The sequence below is a fragment of the Lithobates pipiens genome, unplaced genomic scaffold (genome assembly GCF_037356315.1).
Source record: "Lithobates pipiens isolate NorthernLeopardFrog02 unplaced genomic scaffold, aLitPip1_a1.2 Scaffold_3, whole genome shotgun sequence".
In the NCBI taxonomy this organism is placed as follows: Eukaryota; Metazoa; Chordata; class Amphibia; order Anura; family Ranidae; genus Lithobates; species Lithobates pipiens.
In genome coordinates, this window is record NW_027507790.1 from 50,311,435 (window position 1) to 50,332,997 (window position 21,563).

General features: G+C 43.8%; 1 protein-coding gene across 2 annotated transcripts in view; it reads left to right on the top strand.

The window, feature by feature from the left end:
• LOC143940382 (septin-2) overlaps positions 1-21,563 on the top strand; it is a gene marked incomplete in the record, with an annotated part of 169,806 nt that overhangs the window by 51,132 nt on the left and 97,111 nt on the right.

The window sequence follows — 21,563 nt, forward strand, 5'->3', positions numbered from 1 at the left end:
GTGGTGGTGAGGTGAGTGTGCGGTGGTGAGGTGAGTGTGCGCTGGTCTGGTGAGTGTGCGCTGGTCTGGTGAGTGTGCGCTGGTCTGGTGAGTGTGCGCTGGTCTGGTGAGTGTGCGCTGGTCTGGTGAGTGTGCGCTGGTCTGGTGAGTGTGCGCTGGTCTGGTGAGTGTGCGCTGGTCTGGTGAGTGTGCGCTGGTCTGGTGAGTGTGCGCTGGTCAGGTGAGTGTGCGCTGGTCAGGTGAGTGTGCGCTGGTCAGGTGAGTGTGCGGTGGTCAGGTGAGTGTGCGGTGGTGAGGTGAGTGTGCGCTGGTCTGGTGAGTGTGCGCTGGTCTGGTGAGTGTGCGCTGGTCTGGTGAGTGTGCGCTGGTCTGGTGAGTGTGCGCTGGTCTGGTGAGTGTGCGCTGGTCTGGTGAGTGTGCGCTGGTCTGGTGAGTGTGCGCTGGTCTGGTGAGTGTGCGCTGGTCTGGTGAGTGTGCGCTGGTCAGGTGAGTGTGCGCTGGTCAGGTGAGTGTGCGCTGGTCAGGTGAGTGTGCGCTGGTCAGGTGAGTGTGCGCTGGTCAGGTGAGTGTGCGGTGGTCAGGTGAGTGTGCGGTGGTCAGGTGAGTGTGCGGTGGTCTGGTGAGTGTGCGCTGGTCTGGTGAGTGTGCGCTGGTCTGGTGAGTGTGCGCTGGTCTGGTGAGTGTGCGCTGGTCTGGTGAGTGTGCGCTGGTCGGGTGAGTGTGCGCTGGTCGGGTGAGTGTGCGCTGGTCGGGTGAGTGTGCGCTGGTCGGGTGAGTGTGCGCTGGTCGGGTGAGTGTGCGCTGGTCGGGTGAGTGTGCGTTGGTCGGGTGAGTGTGCGTTGGTCGGGTGAGTGTGCGTTGGTCGGGTGAGTGTGCGTTGGTCGGGTGAGTGTGCGTTGGTCGGGTGAGTGTGCGCTGGTCGGGTGAGTGTGCGGTGGTCGGGTGAGTGTGCGGTGGTCTGGTGAGTGTGCAGTTTGGTGGTCAGATCAGTGTGCGGTGGTCAGGTCAGTGTGCCGTGGTCAGTGTGTATCTATTGTGCGGTGGTCAGGTGAGTGTGCGGTGGTCAGGTGAGTGTGCGGTGGTCAGGTGAGTGTGCGTGCGGTGGTCAGGTGTGCGTGCGGTGGTCAGGGCAGTGTGTAGTGCAGTGTGCGGTGGTCAGGTGAGTGTGCGGTGGTCAGTGGTCAGTGTGCAGTGTAGTGGTTAGTAGTGTGTAGTGTAATGCAAAAATGGCATTTATCCTGCAAGGCTACTTAAAAACATATTCAAAAATACGGGGGTGACAATGTATAATGAGGGGGGGGGGCGCCGATACAGATTCTCGCCAAGGGCCCTGGAGACCCTAGGTAGGCCTCTGCCCTTGTGTTAAAGCTTTTTAAATTGGTCCTTACTGTGAATGTGCTTATCTTTGGGTTGGGTTAATTTACTTTGACTCTATGAGAAGATGAGCTGCATCCTGCTGCATGTAGCATTTTTTTCCTTATAATTATCAAACAGTTGAAAAATGCGACGTGAGTTTCCAGTTTAAGTAGAAAACCCCTTTAGAAAACTTGGTGGAGAACGTTGCTCTTCTGTGTCATGAAATATATTGGCGCTTCCCAGTAACACTAGTGTTGTGCACTTATCCCAGGTTAGGTCACCAGCTGCATGACAGTAGGCTTAATTCACAAAGCTTTAACACAATCCTAAAGCCTAGTACACACAGGCCATGTGTTCAATAGTAACCAGCCGACATTCGGCCTGTGTGTACTGCAGCTGGTCTGGGGCATGACGGAATAAGGTCTGCCGGTCAGCTCCCGATCAGTTATCTTAGCCAATGGCTGAGAGCACTGATCGGAATGTTCTGGCAGGGGGGCATCCACCTGTCAGAACACAATAGAACAGCAGGGGAGATTGCTGTACTAATGTCGGATAGTTAGTATAGTGGCTGCTCTGGAGCTGTCAGTTATATCAGCCCACTGGATTGAATGCGAAAAAAAATACTATTGTGTACCAGGCTTAAGACTCTCTTCTCAGCCATGTGACTGTAATTTTTAGGGTTGCACCGATACCACTTTTTTAAGACCGAGTACCAATACCAAAACGGACAGGAGACAGAGGCTCCTCTCCAGTCATAAACTGAAGTATTGTAAACATAGTTTACAAATCTCAGTTATGAATGGACAGTGTTCACTTGGAATAGGAAGGAGCCGACAGATTTACTGGCTCCTTCCTCCACTCTTCATCCTGAAAGATTGACACAGGGGGGACCAGACCGCACCGGACCCGGAGCACATGGAGGGGGTGGACTGGAGTAAACGGAAGGGGGGGATGGACCATAGCACACGGAGGTGGGGGGTCCCAGAGCACACAGAGGTGGGGGGGGGGGGGACCGGAGCACACAGAGGTTGGGGGAGCGGAGCACACAGAGGGGAGGGGGACTGGAAGAGTATACAGGCACAGTCATGGGGTACAGTGGTGGGGGGGGGGTTACAAGCACCGATCCTCCTGTATAGATTTCAATAAACCAGCTGGAAGCCGCATGAGGGGAGAGGAGGAGAAGTGGTTGTCAGCTACTTAATTTAAACCTATACAGGGGGGTCGATACTTGTAACTCTACCACCGCACTGATCACCCCTGATTGTCCAGGTACCGGGGGGAAGCATCAGGAGCATTTGCCCGAGTACATGTACATGGGCAAATACTCAGTATCGGTTTCGGTGTAACCCTAGTAATTTTCAATTTATTGGACTCGCCTAAGAATTTTTCTTCATTTTTTGGGGGGAACTGTTATAGACTTGTATCTTGGTGTTAGTTTTGTGAGATGAGTCTAATGTGTGTCAGATAAAATGTAATCTATCCACTGTATATATGGGGTATGTGTATATGCTTGTGTGTGTGTATGTGTATATGTGTATATATATATATATATATATATATATATATATATATATATATATATATACAGTGGATATAAAAAGTCTACACACCTTTGTTAAAATGTCAGGTTTCTGAGATGTACAAATAATGAGACAAAAATAAATAATTTCAGAATTTTTTTTCCCGCCTTTTTTAATGTGACCTATAAACTGTACAACTCCGTTTACCAACAAACTGAAATATTTTAGGTGGAGGGAAGTAAAAATAAATAAAAAAAATTATAAGGTTGCATACGAGTGCACACCCTTAAACTAATACTTTGTTGCAGCAGCTTTTGATTTTCTTACAGCACTCAGTCTCTTTGGGTATGTCTGGCATGGCACATTTTGACTTGGCAATATTTGCCCACTCTTTGAAAAAAACACTCCAAATCTTTCAGATTGCGAGGGCATCTCCTGTGCATAGCCCTCTTCAGATCACACCACAGATTTTGAATCGGATTCAGGTGTGGGCTCTGGCTAGGCCATTCCAAAACTTTAATCTTCTTTTGGTGAAGCCATTCCTTTGTTGATTTGGATGTATGCTTTGGGTTGTTGTCATGCTAAAGATGAAGTTCCCCTTCATGTTCAGCTTTCTAGCAGAAGCCTGAAGGTTTTGTGCCAATATTGACTGGTATTTGGAACTGATCATAATTCCCTCTACCTTGACTAAGGCCCCTGTTTCAGCTGGAGAAAAACGACCCCAAAGCATGATGTTGCCATCACCATGCTTCACTGTGGGTATAGTGTTCTTTTGGTGATGTACAGTGTTGTTTTTGTGCCTAACTTATCTTTTGGAAATATGGCCAAAAAGCTCAACCTTGGTTTCATCAGACCAGAACACATTTTCTCCACATGCTTTTGGGGGCTTCAGATGTGTTTTTTCAAAACTTAGCCAGGCTTGGATGGTTTTTTCTTCCTAAGAAAAGGCTTGCCACTTTACCCCATAGGCCAGGCATATAAAGAATACAGGAGATTGTTGTCACATGTACCACACAGCCAGTACTTGCGAGATATTCCTGCAGCTCTTTTAGTGTTGCTGTAGGCCTCTTGGCAGCCTCCCTGACCAGTTTTCTTGTCATCTTTTCATCAATTTTGGAGGGACGTCCAGTTCTTGGTAATGTCACTGCTGTGCCATATTTTCTCCACTTGGTGACTGTCTTCCTTGTGTTTCATGGTATATCTAATGCCTTGGAAACTGTTTTGTACCCATCTCCTGACTGATACCTTTTAACAGTGAGATCCCTCTGATGCTTTGTAAGCTCTGTGCGGACCATGGCGTTTGCTGTAGGATGCGACTAAGAAAATCTCAGGAAAGACCTACTAGAACAGCTGAACCTTATTTTGGGTTAAGCAGAGGCACTTTAAATCATGGCAGGTGTGTACTGCCTCCTATTTAACTTTCATCCCTTTTTTTCCCCACAAATAGAGCTTTCTTTTGGTGGTAATTGATTATCTCTGGGTTTTTTTTATTTATTTTTTTCGCTATAAACAAAAATAAGCGACATTTAAAAAAAAAAAAAACACTATTTTGTACTTTTTGCTATAATAAATATCAAACAGAAATGGTTGTGCTGTATACCTAAAAAAATTGTGATAAATAATCAAAGGAACTATTAAAGGTCCCAAAACAAAGCAGTCATAATGAATAGAGTTCCAATATCGATCAATCGAATTCCAATGAAACAGTCTTTATCAATTAGTGCAGATATCACCTTGTGATGTTTCTTGCAAACCCACCACCTTAAGAAATGGCACTTACCAGATGGCAAGACACATAATGCCTGTGACTAACACCCAGCCAGGGCCTTTTCCTCAGTGGAATTCCAATCCTGGTCCAATCACCGCATCAGTAGGGGGATCTTCCGGACAAAACATCAATAGACCCAGAACCTCCACTGGAAGCTAATGTATAACTCAATGCGTGGCGGATCTAACGTGGCTTGGAAAAAAACATCAATGGACAGCCATAGGTAAAACCGCTAGGTAGTTTATTTTAAATTAAAATTACAAGATGCAAATAGGTGTAAAAACGGCAAAGGATAAAAGTTTATGCAGCCCGTGCTAAAACAACGGAACGTAGCGCACGGTGACGTCAGTACGTCGCTCCTCCCACCACATTTCGTCACAGGTTTGATGACGTCATGGGCCGCATAAACTTTTATTGTTTGCTGTTTTTATGCCTATTGGCGTCTTGTAATTTTAATTTAAAGTAAACTACCTAGTGGGTTTTACCTATGGCTGTCAATTGATGTTTTTTTCCGAGCCAGGTTTGATCCGCCACGCATTGAGTTGCACATTAGCTTCTAGCGGAGGTTCTGGGTCTTTTGATGTTTGGTCTGGAAGTTCCCCCCGTACTGATGCGGTGGTGGGTTTGCAAGAAACGTCACAAGTTTTGGAGCTGATCACTAGTCGATATCTGCACTAATTGATAAAGACTGTTTCATTGGAATTCGATTGATCGATATTGGAACTCTATTCATTATCACTGCTTTGTTTTGGGACCTTTAGTGGTTCCTTTGATTATTTATCACTATTTATCACAAATTTGTAGGTATAAGGTATGCAGCACAACCATTTCTGTTTTTTATTTGTGCTTGTGTGTATCCCACGTTGTGTTGAAGCTTTTCTTTAGGGTGTTTAAGATTTTTTCTTCCAGCAGTTTTTTACTTTACTATAATAAATATCCCAAATTTTTTTTTTTTTTTAAAAAGCTAATATTTTCCTCAGTTTAGGCCGATATGTATTCCTCTACATATTTTTGGTAATAAAATTCACAATAAGCGTATATTGATTGGTTTGCGCAAAAGTTACAGCATCTACAAAATAGGGGAAAGATTTATGGCATTTTTATTATTTTTTATTTTTATTTTTTTAATCGGGACTGCGACATTATGGTGGACAGATCGGACGCTTTTGACACATTTTTGGGACTATTTGCATTTATACATACATCAGCTCTGTCGCGCCCCCTAGTGGTCAAAAGGCAAACCGACATACAGCAATGTCATTGCTTAAAGGGGTTGTAAAGGTAAATGTTTTTTCACCTTAATGCATTCTATGCATTAAGGTGAAAAAACATCTCACACTGCCGTCGCCCCCAGTCCCCCCGTTTTACTTACCTGACCCCTCGAAAATCCCACGCTCGCCCCCGCCGTCCTCTTCGCCGCTCAGCCTGGCCGCTGATTGGCTGGAGTGGATGGATTGAAAGCAGCGCAGCCATTGGCTCGCGCTGCTGTCAATCACATCCAATGACGCAGCGCGCCGGGGGGCGGGGCCTTGTGATACAGCGAGCGGCTATAGCCGCCGGCTGTATCACGGGAGCGCGCCCGCAGTGCTTCTCACCAATGCGAGGGAGCTCGCATTAACGTGAGAAGCACCTGCGGGAGGAAGCTGAGACAGCCGCCGAGGGACCCCAGAAGAGCAGGTTCGGGGCCACTCTGTGCAAAACGAGCTGCACAGTGGAGGTAAGTATGACATGTTTGTTATTTTAAAAAAATAAAAATTTTTACTTTACAACCCCTTTAATTCTGAACACCGTTATAAGAGGGTGTGCACACTTATGCAACCACATTATTTTATTTTTACTTCCCCTCTCTAAAAGGTTTCAGTTTGCTTTTCAATTGAGTTGTACGGTTTATAGGTCACGTTAAAGGTGGAAAAAGTTCTGAAATTATTTATTTTTGTCTCATTTTATTTCTTTTTTTACAACGCAGAAACCTGACATTTTAACCACTTGCCGCCCGCAATATAGCAAAGTGGTTTCAATATCCTGACCGGACGTCATATGACGGCTTCAGGATATTAATCTGCTTCCTGGCCCCGCTGCACGCATCACAGCGATCGTTGTTGAGGTGTGTCAGTCTGACCAATCACGGCTGATCACGATGTAAACAGGAAGAGTCGGTAATCGGCTTTTCCTCACTCGCATCTGTCAGACGCAAGTAGAAGAGAGCCGATCGGCAGCCCCCCCAAGGATGCCCACACTGGACCACCAGGTATGCCACCCTAGACCACCAGGGATGCCAATCAGTTCCCACAATGGATGGCAATCAGTGCCCACAATGGGCATCACTGATTGGCAGGTATTTGGCACTGATTGGTATCCACCAGTACAATACATTAAGTACATCCGTGCCGCCAAAGAGACTCATAAACCTTTCGGAGTTGCTCGGAAAGCCTCTGAGAGGCTCGGGAACGGAATGTTTCCAAGTGTATCCGAATGGCTCCGAGTGTCATCGCCCCCCACCGCCGGCCAAGTGCGGTAATGGACACCGCAGAGGCTTGAATCCTGCTCGTTTTGCGAGACAACACTCGCAAACAGTCAGGATTTTAATAGCTCGTTTGGGAAGCGCTCGTTAACCACGTTACTTGCAATCCGAGGTATTACTGTGTGTGTGTATATATATTTATGTGTGTATATATAATATACCAAATTTATACAACGCCAACCGTTTGCACAGCAATATATATATATAATGTGCATATATACTGTATTTATTTACTAGCACTTGGACTGTGCACATTAACCAATAATGTATGCTTTAGTTTCTCTTCTGCTTAAATCCTTTTGTATATCTCCTGTATAGAATTTATTGACTCCTAATGGTTTATCAATTGCAGCAAGTGCACTCAATGGGTGCTGTTAGGTTGTACTTGGTCAGAAGGGTGTAGTATTTACAAGCTGATGCAGCTTTATAGCCGCCAGAACTGTGTAGCTTATAACCTAAAGCTGAATAACTTTGTTCTTCTCAGGGACAGTAGTAGTTGCACCTTTGCCCAAGGCTACATATGAAGCATTTAGAAGGCAGTTTTAGCTGTCAGCAGTCTAAGTGTTAAATTGGATGTCTGTGGCTTGCATTGGGTAAGTAGTGAGCGATGTACAGGAGTCCCCCCTTTCCTTCCGTTGCCGTCTTGCCCCTGCATGAGCTTCTGGCCAGATTATTGTTTTTCAGGCAGCTCTTCCTGTTGATTGTGTGCTAATTCAACTTGTTTATTGCATTGAAATGTTTCTGGCTGCCCTACTTGGATCCTCGTGACAAAGAGCAGGTCAATGGCATTTACCCTTATATGAAATCTGGAGCCGCAACATGGATTACTGATTTTTTTTTTTTTTTTTATGGAACGCTTGTTGCTTAGCTTACTAACAAAATTAAATTCCGTTTACTATAGTGTGTTTTTAGGGTATTTATTTTTATTTAATATGGAATAAAAAGCTTGGTTGATGATTTTTTTTATACAGTATCTCACAAAAGTGAGTACACCCCTCTAGGGCTGCAACTAACGATTATTTTCATAATCGATTAGTTGGCCGATTGTTTCGATTAATCTGATAATAACCTTAAAGTGTGGTGTTTAATTTAGTTATTTTGTAAAGTATGGTTAGGGAGCAAAATCTCGAATCCACGATGAGAATAACAGAAGCGATTTGCTATATATATTATTTGCTATATATAATATTAGGGGATGAATCTGGTAAATATCATCAGATTTGAGCTCACATTTGTTATTTAAAGAAAAATAAATTAAAGACCGTTTTGCCAATTTTAGTCAGAACTGTAATATATTGTGTATGACAGACTCCCTTGTCATAGGCAGGTGGCTTGATAAAAGCTACCTGCGCCTGCTGTCACTTAAGCTGGCCATATAAAAACAATGTCTTCCTTAAAAAAAAATGTAATTCTAAGAACGTTTGTTTGATTTTTCTAATCGCTAGTGAGGTCAAATCGATGTTTGTTTTTCGACCACAGCAGAATAGAAAATTTCATAGTGAAAGAAATTTTCAGACAGTGTGTGTGGTTTACGTTAAAAAATGACATTCATTTTAAAACTGAATGTTAAAAGCAAGTGAAATTTTCAAAACGCCATTCTTTCATTCAGCAAATGTACAAAGATTTTTCATATGAATATTCTCGTCCAAAAACCGATACATGTATGGCCAGCATAAGGCTCGGTTTACACCTATGTGAACCTTGAGTACAACCCTAAGTAAAAAATGTCCAAGTTGGATCCAATTAGCCATTTTCCCTCCCCGGTGTCATGTGACTCGTTAGTGTTAAAAGGTGTCAGCTGTGAATGGGGAGCAAGTGTGTTAACCACTTCAGCCCCAGAAGAATTTACCCCCTTCCTGACCAGGCCATTTTTTTGCGATACGGCACTGTGTCGCTTTAACAATTGTGTGGTCGTGCAACGCTGTACCCAAACAAAATTTGAGTCTTCCCCCCCACAAATAATAATACATAATACTTTTTGCTATAATAAATATCACAAATAAAAAAAAAAAATCATCATCAGTTTAGGCAAATATGTATTCTACATATTTTTGGTAAAAAAAGAAATCTTAAAAAGCTTATATTAAGTAGTTTGCCTAAAAGATATAGCATCTACAAAATAGGGGATAGATTTATGGCTTTTTTATTATTATTATTTTTTGACTAGTAATGGTAATAATAGTAATGATCAGTGATTTTTTTTATAGGGACTGCGACATTGCGTCCTTTTTGGGACCATTGACATTTATACAGCTATCAGAGCTAAAAAAATAGCCACTGATTAGTGTATAAATGTCACTGGCATGGAAGGGGTTAACACTAGGAGGCGATCAAGGGGTCTAACGTGTGTTCCCTAGATGTGTTCTACTGTGAGGGGATTGGACTGAATGGGGAGGAGACAGATCGTTGTTCCTACTTAGTAGAAACAGATAATCTGTCTCTCCTCTCCTGATAGGACAGGGATTTGTGTGTTTACACACACAAATACCCATTCCTGCTCTCCGACCCGCGAACGCAGGTCGGCTGGCGGGAATCGCACCCGCCGGCCACAAGCATTGGGTCCCCTACCGTACAGCAGGCGTGAGCGTCTGCTATGGCTCTTAAAGGAGCTGCAGTATACATAGGGTGATTAACGCAGCAGAGGCATTCTGCCGCCATATATATATACAGGAGTCAGTGAGGAAGCCGTTAAATTTGGTGTTATCGCACTCACTCTCTCATACTGGTCACTAGAAGTTCAACATGGCACCTCATGGCAAAGAACTCTCTGAGGATCTGAAAAAAAAGAATTGTTGCTCTACATGAAGATGGTCTAGGCTATAAGATGATTGCCAAGACCCTGAAACTGAGTTGCAGCATGGTGGTCAAGACCATACAGCCATTTAACAGGACAGGTTCCATTAAGAACAGGTCTCGCCGTGGTTGACCAAAGAAGTTGATTGCACATGCTCAGCATCCTATCCAGAGGTTGTCTTTGGAAAATAGACAAATGAGTGCTGCCAGCATTGCTGCAGAGGTTGAATGGATGGGAGGGTCAGCCTGTCATTGCTCAGACCATACGCTGCACACTGCGTCAAATTGGTTTGCATGGCTGTAGTCCCAGAAGGAAGCCTCTTCTAAAGATGATGCACAAGAAATCCCACAAACAGTTTGCTGAAGACAAGCAGACTAAGGACATGGATTACTGGAACCATGTCCTGTGATCTGATGAGACCAAGATAAACCTTTTTGGTTCCGATGGTGTCAAGTATGTGTGGCGGCATCCAGGTGAGACATACAAAGACAAGTGTGTCTTGCCTACAGTCAAGCATGGTGGTGGGAGTGTCATGGTCTGGGGCTGCATGAGTGCTGCTGGCACTTGGGAGCTATAGATCACTGAATACATGAATACCAACATGTACTGTGACATACTGAAGCAGAGCATGATCTCCTCCCTTCGGAGACTGGGCCACAAGGCAGTATTCCAACATAACCCCAAACACTACTCCAAGATGACCACTGCCTTGCTAAAGAAGCTCAGGGTAAAGGTGGTGGACTGGCCAAGCATGTCTCCAGACCTAAACCTTATTGAGCATCTGTGGAGCATCCTCAAATGGAAGGTAGAGGAGCGCAAGGTCTCTAATATTTAGCAGCTCTGTGATGTTGTCGTGGAGGAGTGCAAGAGGACTCCAGGGGCAACCTGCAAAGCTCTGGTGAACTCCATGCCCAAGAGGGTCAAGGCAGTGCTGGAAAATAATGGTGGCCATACAAAATATTGACACTTTGGGCCGAATTTGCTTTTTGCAAATGTTCACTGCCAGCCCCTCTGTTATAGGCAGGCATAGCACACTGTGTAAGTATTGTTTAAAAACAAGGCTTGTAAATACAGTTTTAAAGCGATCTTCAGGTCAGTCACATGACTCGCGGCTGGTCTCCAGTGCTACTGCGGAAGGGGCCGAGCGACCATGTGACCTCCACAGCTGAGAGGGAGATCTCGGCCCTCTTGCAGAAGCCATGTTTTGGTGCTGTATGGCGACTGCTAGTCACGTGACTGGCCTGAAGCTATTTACAATCCTTGTTTTTATAAAAGACTTGTAATGTGCTATGCCTGCCTATAATATAGGGGCTGGTACAGCTTTGCACATTTGGGTTAACAAACACTTTAAACTCTGTAAGTTGTGAGGTGGAGTCTTTATGGATTGCATGGATTTTTGAGCACATTTGTCAGATGCTTAATCCAATAGAGATTTGGAGTCAACGCCTCAAATTAATCATTGTGTTGCTGAAATCATTGTTGAACTCACCAGACCAGGCCACCGAGGCTCAGTTCTGATACTTGGGTGCCCATTGCAAGCTCTTTTGGCTGTGGAAACAAGTCAGCATGGGCACCCTGACTGGTCTGCAGCTATGCTGCCACATATGCAACAAACACTAATGCACTGTGTGTTTTGACACCTTTTTATCCAAACCAGCATTAAAGTGGAAGTAAACCCGCTGACTTTTTTTTTTTTTTTTTTTTACACCTGTAAAGGAAAAGGCATAATGAGCTAGTATGCACTGCACATGAAATACCTTAGAATGAGGTGCCGGGAACTCAGGAGGGAGCTGACATGTTCCCTCGGTGTGACTTCCGGCCACTCACAGCGCCAGAGCCGCAATGCCGTCACTCCCGCACAGTAGGGTCTTGCGTCTGCCGGACATTCCCCAGTGCACATGCGCCACTTAAGTCGAGGGGGAATATCTCCTTAACCGTACAGGTTTAGGAGATATTCTTTTTACCTACAGGTAAGCCTTATTATAGGCTTACTTGTAGGTCAAAGTTACAAAAATGACTATGCAACCGCTTTAACATTTTAAGCAATCTGAGTTAGAGTAGCTCTTTTAGTGGATCGGACAACTTGAACCAGCCTTTCCTCCCACCCAGGAGCACTGTATTTATCAAAGGATCCAACAGAAAACAATGAAGCAGACAGTAGAAAGTTTAGTACCAAAGGATGGGGGGGGGGGGGGGGTGCCCTTTTATAAGGGAGTGGGTCAAGTGAAAAACTCTCATTAAACCCTCACTACTTATACTTTTGAAGATTTTAGCATTGGCTAGAAAATAGCCTACAGCCTGTGTAATTCACTAGGTAAAAAAATAAAAAATGTTGAAGATTTTAAGACTTATACAAATCCTGAGGCATCTGTAAACCTTGAGCTGAACTTCTTGTTTTATGAGTAAGCCAATGTTTTCCAGCTGTGCTGACCTTTGTGAAAATACAGCATGGATTTAGTTATATTATGATATATTAGATTTTAGTTTCTAGTCTCTTCTAAAGATATTAATATTTTACAGGAAAATTGCTCATTTGAAGCCATTGAACCCTTTCAGATGTTTTTGTTGTTTTGACCAGGTATTAGTGTAGTTCTATTTCCTGTGTTGTATGTTTGCCTTACCCTGTAATGATAGGCTCACGTTGCGGCTGCAGCTTTTAGTGTCACGACTGATCGATTCCCCAATGTCAGTTTTTCTTGCTTCATATAGCTTTTACTAGGAACAGGTAACTTCTTGTTCCAGGTCACACAACATCCAATTCATGTCCAGCCATTTACTGTGTTGCGTCACAAATTATAGGCAGTTGTGTTTTGCCTGTGTGTGTCTGTTTCAGATCTAATTATTATTTAGCTCTCACCTGCGTAGCACTGGACTGTGGGAGATCCAGGTATTGTGGGATATCTAGTCTCTTAACAGTAAATGCTAGTTCTCAGACTACAGACAAAAGGGGTCTTGCATTATCCTGTGCAGTGCCATGCTGCTTGCCTCTTGTTTGAACACAAATTGAAACTTCAGACAGAGCAATGTGAAGATTTATTCTACTACGGGCAATGTGTACAGGGCAATGAATGACAGCAAGAAAATACGTGATCGTGCACATCTTTTACAAGAGATAAACCCAAGGTGCAGATAGGAAGCTTTATAATGCAGAACTGAACAAACATAAACACAGTTAAAATACTTAGATGGGTGCTATCCTACCCACCAAAGGATCTGTTTTTCTGAGGCTTAAACAGCCCTACCATGCTGACCAGTTAAGAAAAATTAAGAAAAAAGTAAAAAAAAAAAAAAGTTTCCTTGTTATAGAAGATGGTTTGTTTATACCTGCCTGTCCTGCTACTCATCCCAAAAAATCTTGACTACAGCCCACCTGAAGAATCTTCACATCCAACATTTCTGGAAGGTGTGGAATGTCCTGTCCTGCACTGAGAACTGCGGTTCTTTCTCCAGCCCCTTTGACACTACTGTATCTTGTAATGACGTATGATCTGGCAGATGATATTACAGTGTGCAATGGCGGACCAAGCATCCCACACACCCAGAAGAGTGCCTGGCGTGAAGATTTATTACGCAGTTGTAACTTTTGAGCAGAGCGAAGATTAAAGCAGTAGTAAAGGCAGTTTTTTTTTTAAATAAAATAATAAACATGTTATACTTGTCCTAGCCCCATTCCTCCTCTGGGGTCCCTCACTTGTGCCGTCCACTCTTCTTCTTTTGTGTGTGCCATAGCAAGAAGACCCATACAGCATGGCTCAGCCCGGCTCCCTCCTCACAAGATTTGACCGATGCAGGAGAGTGGGGCTGCCGGCCGGGACATTACTGGATTGTGAGTGGTATCAGATAAGTGTTGGGAATGCGTTAAGGTGGAAAACGCTTTAACTTTAGAACCACTTTTAAAGGAGCAGGTAACAAGGCAGGCAAGTATAGAAAAACTCTTCTGTTGCAGTTAGCTTTTTTATAAAAAAAAATTTCAAAGGTGACAGTCACCTTAAAGTGGTTGTAAAGGCAGAAGGTATTTTCTCTTAATGCGTTCTATGCAGTAACCACTTAAGGTCCGAGCCTCCAAACATATATATATATATATATATATATATATATATATATATATATATATATATATATATATATATATAAATATATTATTTCTAAAGCTCTAGAGAATAAAATGGCAGTCGTTGCAATACTTTCTGTCACACCATATTTGCACAGCAGTCTTACAAGCGCACTTTTTTGGGAAAATACACATTTTGAATAAAAAAATAAGACAACAGTAAAGTTAGCCAATTTTTTTTTTTATTGTGAAAGTTAATGTTACGCCGAGTAAATTGATACCCAATATGTCACTCTTCAGAATTGCGCCTGCTCATGGAATGGCAACAAACTTTTACCCTTATAAATCTCCATAAACGTTTAAAAAATTCTTCAGGTTGCATGTTTTGCGTTACAGAGGAGGTCTAGGCTAAAATGATTGCTCTCACTCTAACGTGTCACATGTGTGGTTTGAACACCGATTTCACATGCTGCACGCAAGTTCGGAGGGACGGGGCATGTTTAAAAAAAAAATTTTCTTATTATTTATTTTACCTTCCTTTTTTTCACTGTTCTTTAAAAAAAATTGTTTTACTTTTATTCCTATTACAACCAATGTAAGGATCCCTTTTAATAGAAAAAAAGTATGACAGGACCTCTTGAATATGAGATCTGGGGTCAAAAAGACCTCTGGTCTCATATTTACACTAAAATGCAATAACAAAAAAAAATTTGTAGTTTAAACAAAATAAAATCTGTTTTAAGATCTATGGGTGGAAGTGACATTTTGACGTCGCTTCCGCCCTGCAATGGTATGGAAATGGCCATCTTCCTCTCACTCGTCTCCATACCACAGAGCATGAAGGACCTGATTGCCTCTGCTGGTGGCTCTGGTAAGCAGCGGAGGGCATCGGATTCTTGCGGCGAATCCGCCACAGAGACACTTTTATCTGAAAGCGGACCCCCCACTGAAGAAGATTCCGGGGTTACGGTAGCTAGCTGCTGCCATAACAACGATATCCCACTTCAAAGTACTGACATATAACGACTGCGGGTGGTCCGTAAGTGGTTAAGATAAAAAAAGTCTGTTTGTAGCAGCCCCCCTAATACTTACCTGAGCCCCATCTCTGTCCAACGATGTACACAAGTGCCTTGTCCTTCCCTGACTCCCTCTTAAATGGCTGAGACACAGCAGCTTTTTAAACTAGACTTTACCATCACTTTAAAGGTTAATTTCCCACATTTGTGGCTTTTTAAATTGCAATTGGGGCCAGTGTATAAATAGTCAACGAGTTTTTATAAGCTCTTAAATGGATGGTACTGAGCCATGGGGAGCAGAAAAGAACTGTCAAAAGACCTACGTAACGGGGTAATGGAACTTTATAAAGCTGGAAAAGGATATAAAAATATATCCAAAGGGGGAAATTCTGGGATCTCTTGATACCAAGCCAATGTCATGTAGACCAAGAAAGATTGTAGCCACAACTGCCAGAAGAATTGTTCAGGATACAAAGAAAAACCCACAGGTAACCTCATGAGACATACAGGCTGCTCTGGAAAAAGACAGTGGGGGTTATTTACGAAAGAGAAATACACTTTGCACTACAAGTGCGAACTGCATTTGAAATTGCACTGAAAGTGCACTTAGAAGTACAGTCACTCTAAATCTGAGGGGTAGATCTGAAATGAGGGGAGGCTCTGCTGATTTTATCATCCAATCATGTGCAAGCTAAAATACTGTTTTTTATGTCTCCCTCGAATCTACAGCGACTTTCAGTGCAATTTCAAGTGCACTTGTAGTTTGCACTTGTAATGCAACGTGGATTTGCCTTTCGTAAATAACCCCCTATGTGTTTTTTTTATTTTAAGGAGCACAATGCGACAATACTTAAAAATGAGCTGCATGGTCGAGTTTCCAGAAAAAAGCCTTCACTGCATCAATGGTGGTTACAATATGCCTGACAACACCTTGATATGCCTTACCTTGCTTTTTTGTGGCATTGATGCAGTAAAGGCTTCTTTCTGGAAAACCTCTATTCCTGAGTTATGGCATCACACACACAGGTGTTTGCACTTTGGGATCCCCCTTGCACTGCCCATAGGTGTTTGCATGGAGGCATCTACCTTGCAATACTATAAATAGTTTAAACCAAACAAATTGTTTCCTTTACTAATCGAAGAAGCAGATGTCAGCTCTATATGAACTGTATGATCAACTACATCAAGGCTCAAAACGTCAAGTCCAGAGCTAAAAGCCAGGCCTTAAGGGTTAGTCTCCATCAGTTGCTCCACCCAACTCCTACCATGCCCTCCCCTAATTCCACCCCTAAACACGTCCTCATAAAGTATCTCATGAAATGACACTTAAATGTTTTATGCAGAATTAAGTTACAAAAATAAATATTAACAACTTCTTTATCAGTGCAGCCTCACCTGTGTCCATCAATGCAGCCTGCCTGTTTCCATCAATGCAGCCTGCCTGTTTCCATCAATGCAGCCTGCCTGTTTCCATCAATGCAGCCTGCCTGTTTCCATCCATGCAGCCTGCCTGTGTCCATCCATGCAGCCTGCCTGTGTCCATCCATGCAGCCTGCCTGTGTCCATCCATGCAGCCTGCCTGTGTCCATCCATGCAGCCTGCCTGTGTCCATCCATGCAGCCTGCCTGTGTCCATCCATGCAGCCTGCCTGTGTCCATCCATGCAGCCTGCCTGTGTCCATCCATGCAGCCTGCCTGTGTCCATCCATGCAGCCTGCCTGTGTCCATCCATGCAGCCTGCCTGTGTCCATCCATGCAGCCTGCCTGTGTCCATCCATGCAGCCTGCCTGTGTCCATCCATGCAGCCTGCCTGTGTCCATCCATGCAGCCTGCCTGTGTCCATCCATGCAGCCTGCCTGTGTCCATCCATGCAGCCTGCCTGTGTCCATCAATGCAGCCTGCTTGTGCCCAACAATGCCGCCTCACCTGTGCAGAGGAAGAGAGAGGAGAGGAAGCAGGATCATCAGAGCACTGAGGAACATCGCTGTAACAGCTTTCATTTGAATTGCCGAGTTTTCCTGCCGCTCGCCGTCACATACATCCTGGCCCGGGTACTTTGGTACACGTCACACATCCCGGCGTTGTCTATCAAAATACCAGTGCCAGGAGACGAGGCTGTGTGTGAGCGAGTGCAGAGAATGCTGACACTTGGCAATTCTTTTTTTTTCACGGTGTATAAAGTTCGCTTTATTGATATTAGACACACAGGTTACAACCCAAAAAAAACAATGTTAAAACGTACAAAAAAAAAAAGGAATTGGAATACAGTATACTCCACGTGGAATACAAGATATGTTATACAACCTTCCCCGACAGTAACCCTGTGAGGGCAGTGGACACTCAGATACCACGGAACAGAAAATCTAACGGGAGCCACTGTACCCCCCATCAGATTCCGTAAGGGGGGGGAAGGGAGGGGGGCGGGCAGGAAAGGGGAAGACATAGGGAGAAGGGGGAACAAGAGTGGGGACATGATAAGGGAAAGAAAAGGGGGGGGAAGGAAGGGGGGGAGGGAGGAAGACCAACCCCACGGATCCAGCAGTAGCAGTTCTAATTTCTATATACCCTCTCTATCTCCTCCCGTCCAGGGTAGCCATATGCCGTCAAATTTCTTAGGGCACTTCCTGCTGATATGTCATTTTGGGCCTTGTTAATGATGTCATCCCACAGAGCCAGCGTCGGGGGGGGGGGGGGGGGGGGGAGGCAGAAGTCCAGCAAAGGAGAATGGCCTTCTTGGCATAATAAAGCAAAAAGGCAATCAGGAGTTTGGAGTAGCGAGGCTGCTGATCCTCCTCCTGAATGCCAAGAAGAGCCAGCTCCGGGGACCTGGGCAGGGACAAGCCAAGACGCTCATTAATGGTGTCAAACACGTCAGTCCAGAAGCCGGCCAACGCCGGGCAGCTCCAGAACATATGGAAGAACGTTCCCACTTCCGCCCTGCACCTGGTACAGGCAGGGTCTCTCTGCCGATACAGTCTGTGCAGCCGCTGTGGAGTATAATAAACTCTATGTAGAAACTTGGTCTGTATTACCTTATCCCTAGAGGAAATCACCAGGCCTAGGCTATCCTCAAAGCAGTCATTCCAATCCTCTCTCGCCAGGGTAGGAATATCCCTCATCCAGGCTTCCCACAATTTATCCATCTTAGGAGAGTCCACACTAAGTAGCGAAATGTATAAGGACGAGAGAGGCTTGGAGAGCTGGTCCCGAGTTAGTAGCTCCTCCACAGGATCCATAGAGAGGCTCATAACTTCTGGCAGCTGCGCCCTGGCTGCATGTCGTAGTTGGTGGTAGCGGAAGTACATCCACCCGGGCAAATTAAATTTGGTGGCGAGTTCCCCATATGACCCCAATCTTCCACCCATGATAATGTCTCCTACCATCTGCACCCCGTAGCGCACCCACTCCATCGGGTCAGGCACAGTCTGAAAATGCGGGAACCCAGGGTTCTCCCACAGCGGCTGCCGGGGAGACCAGACCCCTGGCCTAATAAACCGTCTCTGGGCCAACCCCCACACCCTGAGTGTCGTCCTAGTCGGCAGCGGAAGCCCAGGACGTGCACCAGGGCCTTTGTACACTAAATTGCTAAGGTCGTCCAAAGAACCCACTCTAGCTACCTCAATGCAGACCGTCACTTGGCAATTCTAGTGACAGTTATTACACCGATGTTCCTCAGCGCTCTTTTGATCTGGCCGCCTGCTCTCTCTTCCCTAGGGTGATTGCTGGGGGAGAATGGCTCCCATTTAACAGCACCTGCCGGCAGTACTCCCTTCCCCGCCCCCCGCTCCAAGGCAGCCCACGCTCGCCATCCCTCATTTTCCACTTGCACGATGCGAGCAGGCAAGTGGAAAATTTGAGGGCTGAACCACATACAGTATACAGCACTGTGTTTCAGCAGCAGTACAGGGAATTCATGTTCTGTGCCCAGAACAAACTCAAGCCAGGCTGAGCACTGCTTAGCCATTTATAGGCAGCCTTGTGTTTTTATGAATGAATACATAAGCGTAGTATTTCTAGAGTTAGGCTATAAATCAAATTCAGGTTTTTATACAAGTTGCTTTTAAAAACATTGCATTCTTTTTTAATTGACACATAATCACATGAAGTATTTTTTAATACCTGCCTAGTGTTCAGTTTTAGACTTGGTATAATCCCAAATAAAGACTTCATGAAATAAGACTTTCCAGGGAAGTTACTTCCTAATGTGGTTTGTTTCATAAAAAAATAAATAAATTCAACATTAATACAGCTTACAAGTTAACATAAGATATTAGGTCATTTCCTGCCTCTGAGGTCACTTCCCGTTGGATGTTTTCCTGGTTATGTGGTTCACTGACACACTGGGCTATTGTGATGCTGTGGGAAGCACCTGGTTTCTAAGGGCATATCCTGTGATACGGCAGAATGCCCCAGGAAACCAAAAAACCACAATGATTTGAAATAGTATGCCTGTACAAGAAAGCTTTAAATAAACCCTGTTAGCGCACAGTTTGTGCGGCTGTCTCAAATGGGATGGATGGATGACTTCATTTTTCTCTACATTTTTCCTCATTGATGCTGAAAGATATTTGAAATAAATTGATGACAAGATAAAAGATTATTGCATCATTATTTTAAAAGGAATTCAGCTTAGTTGGTTTACTAGTTAGAGATTAAACCCCCTCACAACATCAGCATTGCTAATGGATTAAGGTGGAACTATAGGCAAAACTCTTCTTTTCATTTTGGATAAAGTATGGGAATGTAATAACCCCCCTTTTTTTTTTTTTTTTTTTTTTTTTACGAAAACAGTAAATATGACAAATAGAGAGGGTGAATCTCCCTTATGGTGGTACAGACAGCAATAAAAACATGACAGGGGTTCTAATGTCTCTCCACTTCATTCAAAACTAAAAAAAAAGTCTCGTTACTTATGCTTTAATCTCCGACCATGCAGATTTGCAGTATAGTCATAGGTCATATAATCACACCAGTATACATTATATAATAAACAGGTTGTGTTGTAAATGCATTATATAACTGAAGCTCTTGGCATCTGTAAAGTTTAGAAGCAGAGGGTTTAGCGACGTTGTTGCTGTGATAGCTATATGTTGCCCTTTTTTTCAGTAATGTCACAAATATCTGAAAAATCAGTCTGTTGCTCTCTATCGAAGCTCTCTATTAGAGTTAACAGTTACCTGGGATATAGAAAAAAAACTGTTAATCATGGAAATGTGAATAATTGGCAAAGAAAGGCAATCAGCAGATTATTTGGCCTTCAGAACTGTGAACACAGTTGCTAAACAGGAAATTTTTTTTAGATTACCATAAGTCTAAAATCAAAGCCCTTTTTGTGTTGGATAGAATAGTAAATGGATAAAACCCATGTCAGTTTTTTGTGCCATCTCTGTCCTATCAGGGAGATTTCCCTTTACTTCTGTTGTCTAGCTACAACAGGAAGTTACAGGAATTCTCTTCAGCTTGAGGTAAATCACCTCTTAGTTTTCACAGGTGCCCCCTTTTGAAGATGTATGTTTTATCCCACTCTATTTCAGTTCTGGTGACATTTTTTTGATTTCTCATAACTTTCTGTCCACGTGACAATGTTCACAAATTTCAAGTGATATTAAAGCCTTTTTTATTTTTTATGACAAACATGTTATACCTAACTGCTCTGTGCAGTGGTTGTGCACAGAGCAGCCCGGATCCTCCTCTTCTCGGGTCCCTTGCAGGCGCTCCTGCCAAGTGCCCTCACAGCAAGCAGCTTCCTATGGGGGCAACCGAGCTGCTGCTCTGTGTGTCCATTCAGACACTGAGCCCCGGCTCAGCCCCACCCCCTCTCTGTCCTCATTGGCTCACTGATTTTGACAGCAGCAGGAGCAAATGGCACCCGCTGCTGTGTCTCAGACAAACAGGAGGGAGGGCCCCAGACAGCCAAGACTCTCGTACAACATCGCTGGATCGAGGTGGGGCTCAGGTAAGTATGAGGGGGGCTGTTGCACACAGTTTTTTTTACCTTAATGCATAGAAAATAAATATACATGTAATGATTACAGAACTGCAAAAATGTGTGCTTTCCATCTGCCTAGTGTTTAGTTCTAAGTACGTTGTAAAATCTTTTTGTATTGCCTCACTTTTTGTTAAAAGAATGTTTGGAAATCTAATATTCTCTTTATGTTCACAAGACATAAAATAACCACCTTAGACAAATATTTTTGTGTTTAAAACTTATGTACAGAACTTTGTATATCTGTGTGTGTATTTACAACTTATAAACTGTAAAAAAAAAATCACCCAAAATTCTTATAGCGTAGGTAAAAAAAATATGTATGTGAGTACCTACTGTGGGTTACATAGTTTTATTATTATAGCTTTTTGTGCTTTAGGCATGGTCCCGTGTTTACTACGCGATACATGTATTTTCTCCAGAAAGTCCTACCAATTTTGAGCTGTCTCATTTCCTGAGGTTTATTGTTTTTGATATTGTTGGTAGAGAAGGATGAGCATCTGTTAACACAGCTGGCTGTGAGCCTCCTTCTGCTCTGAGCTTTTCATTACA